A 6197-nucleotide genomic window follows, 5' to 3' on the forward strand; every position below is an offset into this window, starting at 1 on the left:
ATGTTTTGATGATTACAAGTTAACATTTGAGTATGAACAATTATGGTACTCTAACGTGTTTTTCTGAGTGTGCTATTTACAGGCTCTGACCTCAATTCAATCTCACACAAATCAGAAGCACTGTGCATAAAGAGTGACCCAAGCAACGCTTTCGCAACATCTATGTTCTCTATGAACAGTAGAAATGCTTCAGAAGATCTGAAGTTTTACAAGCTCTGATATGGACTCAGCCAATAGAAGTTCTGAAGATCCAGAAGTTCTGACAACCAAGAAACTCTAAAGGTTCAGATGTTCTGATGGTGTAGAAGAATCTGAAGATCCAGAAGCTGATTAGTGGAAACTCTGATGTCCAGAAGCAAGAAACTCTGAAGACCATGTACTTCCCTCTGAGTTCAGAATCAGAAGATACAACGGTCAGAAGATCTGTGCTTTCCCTCTGATTCTGATCAACCGGGTTCACAAGTTCCAACATGAAGCATTCCCCTGATCAGAAGTCTCCTAGGTTTAAAGGTCAAGTCACTTTCAAAGTACAAAAGAAACTGTACCATCCTGAAGATTGAAAGATGCGGTTGGAAGAATTACACACGCGCAAGCTATATTCAAAAACCTTCAAGCATTCTTTCATCTGAAATTCATTGTGTTTACTATTAGCTTTTCAGAAGCAAATCTCTTCTAAACATTCTTTGTTAAACAGTTTGTTTAGTTACCTTTAGGAGATCAAGGTTGATCAGATCCTAGAGAAGACTAAGAGAGTGAATCTTAGTGTGAGCTAAGTCAGTGTAATTGTTAGTCACTTGTAGGTTTCAAGTGCAGTTGTAACTCTTACCTGATTAGTGGATTGCCTTCACTCTAAGAAGGAAGAAATCACCTTAACGGGTGGACTGGACTAGCTTGAGGGATTTATCAAGTGAACCAGGATAAAAATCCTTGTGTGCTTTTCTATCTCTTATCTTTAGCACTTAAGTTCTCGAAATATTTGTTAAAATCTTTAAGGTGGAAGCTTTATCTTGAAAACTTTATTCAAACCCCCCCTTTCTACCGTTTTCCATACCTTCAATTGGTATCAGAGCGCAAGTTCTGATTACCACACCTAACAGTGTTCAGTGATCCGGGCCGGTGTGAAAAACAATGGCTGCCACCACCAGTGAAACTCAAAGAGATGGTTACAATGCAAAGCCTCCCATGTTCGACGGTCAAAGGTTCGAATATTGGAAAGACAGACTTGAAAGTTTCTTTCTGGGTTTCGATGCAGATCTCTGGGATATTATTGTGGATGGCTACGAGCGTCTAGTTGATGCAGAAGGCAAGAAGATCCCAAGGTCAGAGATGACTGCAGATCAAAAGAATCTTTACTCACAACATCACAAAGCTAGAGCAATTCTTCTAAGTGCTATTTCGTATGAAGAGTACCAGAAGATTACAGATCGTGAGTTTGCAAAGGGCATCTTTGAATCCTTGAAGATGTCTCATGAAGGAAACAAGAAAGTCAAAGAATCAAAGGCATTGTCTTTGATCCAAAAGTATGAATCCTTCATCATGGAGCCAAACGAGTCCATTGAAGAAATGTTTTCCAGATTTCAGTTGCTTGTGGCCGGAATACGACCTCTCAACAAGAGCTACACAACAAAAGATCATGTCATAAGGGTCATCAGATGTCTTCCTGAAAGCTAGATGCCCTTGGTGACTTCAAAAGAGCTCACAAGAGATGTTGAGTGTATGAGTTTGGAAGAACTCATCAGCATACTGAAGTGCCATGAGCTGAAGCGCTCAGAGATGCAAGATCTGAGGAAGAAATCAATAGCCTTAAAATCCAAATCTGAGAAGGCTAAAGCAGAGAAGTCAAAAGCTCTTCAAGCTGAAGAAGAAGAAGAATCTGAAGAAGCTTCAGAAGATTTTGATGAAGATGAGCTGACTCTGATCTCTAAGAGACTCAACCGAATCTAGAAGCACAGACAGAGCAAGTACAAAGGCTCTGGAAAGGCCAAAGGAAAGTCTGACTCCTCAGGTCAGAAGAAGTCCTCACTTAAGGAAGTCACATGCTTTGAGTACAAAGAATCTGGGCACTACAAAAGTGATTGTCCAAAATTGAAGAAGGACAAGAGGCCAAAGAAGAACTTCAAGACCAAGAAAAGTCTGAAGGTGACTTTTGATGAATCAGAGTCAGAGGATGTTGACTCTGATGGTGAAGTCCAAGGACTCATGGCCATTATCAAAGACAAAGGAGCAGAGTCAAAGGAAGTTGTTGACTCTGACTCAGAATCAGAAGGAGATCCCAATTCAGACGATGAAAATGAGGTATTCGCTTCTTTCTCTACCTCTGAATTGAAACATGCTTTGTCTGATATTATGGATAAGTATAACTCCTTGTTGTCTAAGCATAAGAAGCTGAAAAAGAACTTATCTGCTGTTTCTAAAACTCCTTCTGAACATGAGAATATCATATCTGATTTGAAAAATGATAACCATGCTTTAGTAAATTCTAACTCTGTGCTTAAGAATCAAATTGCTAAGTTAGTAGAAGTTATTGCCTGCGATGCGTCTGATAGTAAACATGAATCTAAATATGAAAAGGCTTTTCAAAGATTCCTGGCTAAAAGCGTAGATAGAAGCTTAATGGCTTCAATGATCTATGGCGTAAGCAGAAATGGAATGCATGGCATTGGCTATTCTAAACCAATTAGAAATGAGTCTTCTATGCCTAAAGGTAAATCCTTGTATGAATGCTTTGTTCCCTCTAGTACCATTTTACCTGATCCTTTACCTGCTGAAATTGCTAAACCCCCTCTTAAAAAGGGATCTTTCTCCATGTCTAAATATCATGCAAAAATTCCTTTACATTACCATGTTGAGAAATGTTGACCCGGGGATATAAGGGTATTTTCATGGGTCTTTTATTTTATTTTTAAATTATTTTCTAAGTTTTAATTAGTTTTTATGGTATTTTAAAGTAATTTTCGTATTTTTAATTATTTTAGGATTTTAGGAGTTTTTATTATGATTTGGTAGATTTTTGTAGTTTTTATCTTATTATTAATTAGTACTTTTTAAATTATAGATTTAGTTAGGATTTAGGTTTTTTATTTTGAATTATTATCTTTTTAGTATTTTATTTTGATTTATGTTTTTATTTTTATTTTATTTTGTTTAGGATTTTCGGAATAAAAAGAAAAGAGAAAAGCAGGAAAAAGGAGCTGAAACTGATGCTGATGGTTCACAGGAGCTGCCATGTACCCGCAGGAGATCAACGGCTTCTGCTTTGTTCTCTGACATGCGGCATGATCTGGAAAGAGGTCCACCATAAGACCATGCACCCGCGAAGCGCTGGATTACTCACTTTGAAGCTTGGACCAATTGAAAAGCGACACGTGGCTTTAGATAGGTTTTGTTTTGTCTTTTGCGGGGCCATCACGAGGAAAAGAAAAGAAACAGAAGGCAAAGTAGGCGGTGGCAGTTTAAAGGAATAGAAAAAAACTTAATATATATATATTTTGGTAGAAGTATTATTTGAGGAAGCTTTTGGGTGATTGGAATTGAGCACAGACTTTTTAGGGTTTTGAGAGCTTTTGCAAGGTTCCTCCTGGAGATTTTAGGTGCTATTTTCTTTCTCTTTAATTCTTGATTATGGCCATGCTTGGCTAAACTTCTTTTAGTACTTGGGTGTGGATCCTTTTTAGGATTATGTTTTGATTCGAACCTTTGCTTCATATGAATTTTGTTTATTAATCTACGTAGTTGTTTCAATTTATCTTGATTATACTTGAATGCATGCGAGTAATTTACTGATTCTTATGAGAACGGAAGTTGATTAGGAATTAGAGAAACAAGGAAACAATTAGATTAGGCGTTCCCTACTGCTTGATTCAAGAGTAGAACCTAATTGCGTTGGCTAGTTTAAGTAGAACTTAATCTTCAATTCCCTGGTCTAGGTGCTCGTAAAACAGACTTAGTAATTGAATTGAAAGTCTAGGGCGTGTGAGTTATCAACATCTTAGAACATAGGCTAAATCGCCGTAGAGGAGTTTATTAAATTCATATGAACATTGTTAGAATAAAGGCATAAGCCGAATAGGTGAAACAGGACCCAAGTACTATCTTTCTCATCTGATTTCATAAACTATTTGATTTTCGCTTTTACTTTTTATTAGTGATTGTTACAATCTTTAAAATCCCTAAAATTGGTTTTTATTTTCATAATCTAAATACTAGAAGTTAATATAATTAGTATTGAATCACAATCCTCGAGGGATCGATAATTTATTACTACGGGCAACTTTGTACACTTGCAAAGGAGCTATCAAGAAACCCAAGGTGATCAGAACTTCTGGGGTAACTAACAAAAGAGGACCCAGAGAGTGGGTACCTAAGGATAAGATTATCTATGTTGCAGATATCCTTGATAGCTCCACTGAAACACCAATCATGGTATCTGGACAGTGGATGCTCGCGTCACATGACGGGAGAAAGGCGTATGTTCCAAGAGCTAAAACTTAAGCCTGGAGGCAAAGTTGGCTTTGGTGGAAATGAAAAGGGTAAAACTGTTGGTACTGGTACTATTTGTGTAGATAATAGTCCATGCATTGATAATGTGTTATTGGTAGACGGCTTAACACATAACTTATTGTCTATAAGTCAATTAGCTGACAAGGGTTATGATGTTATATTCAATCAAAAGTCCTGCCGGGCTGAAGTCAGATCGATGGCTCTGTTCTGTTTAACAACAAGAGGAAGAACAACATTTATAAGATCAGATTATCTGAGTTGGAGGCTCAGAATGTGAAGTGCCTTCTGTCTGTTAATGAAGAGCAATGGGTATGGCATAGACGGTTAGGGCATGCCAGTATGAGAAAGATTTCTCAGCTGAGCAAGCTAAACCTTGTCAGGGGCTTGCCCACTCTGAAGTTCGCTTCAGACGCTCTTTGTGAAGCATGTCAGAAAGGCAAATTCACAAAAGTCCCTTTCAAGGCTAAGAATGTTGTCTCAACCTCAAGGCCGTTGGAACTTCTGCATATCGACCTGTTTGGACCAGTGAAAACTGAGTCTATAGGTGGCAAGAGATATGGGATGGTTATCGTTGATGACTATAGCCGCGGGACATGGGTAAAGTTTCTAATCCGCAAGGATGAGTCTCATGCTGTGTTCTCTACCTTCATAGCCCAAGTGCAAAACGAGAAGGCTTGTAGGATTGTGCGTGTCAGAAGTGACCATGGTGGAGAGTTTGAGAATGATAAGTTTGAGAGTTTGTTTGATTCCTATGGAATTGCTCATGATTTCTCTTGTCCCAGAACTCCTCAACAAAATGGTGTTGTTGAGAGGAAGAACAGAACTCTTCAGGAGATGGCTAGAACCATGCTCCAAGAAACTGGCATGGCTAAGCACTTTTGGGCAGAGGCAGTAAATACAGCTTGTTACATTTAGAACAGAATCTCTGTGAGACCAATTCTGAATAAGACTCCCTATGAATTGTGGAAGAACATAAAACCCAACATTTCTTACTTTCATCCTTTTGGTTGTGTTTGTTATTTTCTTAATACTAAGGATAGATTGCATAAATTTGATGCTAAGTCTGTTAAATGTCTATTACTTGGTTATTCTGAAAGATCTAAAGGTTTTAGGTTTTATAATACTGATGCTAAAACTATTGAATAATCTATCCATGTTAGATTTGACGATAAGCTTGACTCTGACCAGTCAAAGCTAGTTGAGAAATTTGCAGATTTAAGTATAAATGTTTCTGACAAAGGCAAAGCTCCAGAGGAAGCTGAGCCAGAGGAAGGTGTACCAGAAGAAGAAGCTGGTCCCTCTGATACACAAACTCTGAAGAAGAGCAGAATCACTGCAGCTCATCCTAAGGAATTGATTCTGGGCAACAAAGACGAACCAGTCAGAACCATATCAGCCTTCAGACCCTCTGAAGAGACCCTGCTTAGTCTGAAAGGATTGGTGTCCTTAATTGAACCCAAGTCAATTGATGAAGCTCTTCAGGACAAGGACTGGATTCTGGCCATGGAAGAAGAATTGAATCAATTCTCCAAGAATGATGTTTGGAGCTTAGTGAAGAAGCCTGAGAGTGTCCATGTAATTGGAACAAAATGGGTGTTCATAAACAAGTTGAATGAGAAAGGAGATGTAGTCAGAAACAAGACAAGGCTAGTTGCTCAAGGCTACAGCCAGCAGGAAGGAATAGACTACACTGAAAC

The sequence above is a fragment of the Lotus japonicus genome, chromosome 6 (assembly GCF_012489685.1).
Source record: "Lotus japonicus ecotype B-129 chromosome 6, LjGifu_v1.2".
Lineage (NCBI taxonomy): Eukaryota > Viridiplantae > Streptophyta > Magnoliopsida > Fabales > Fabaceae > Lotus > Lotus japonicus.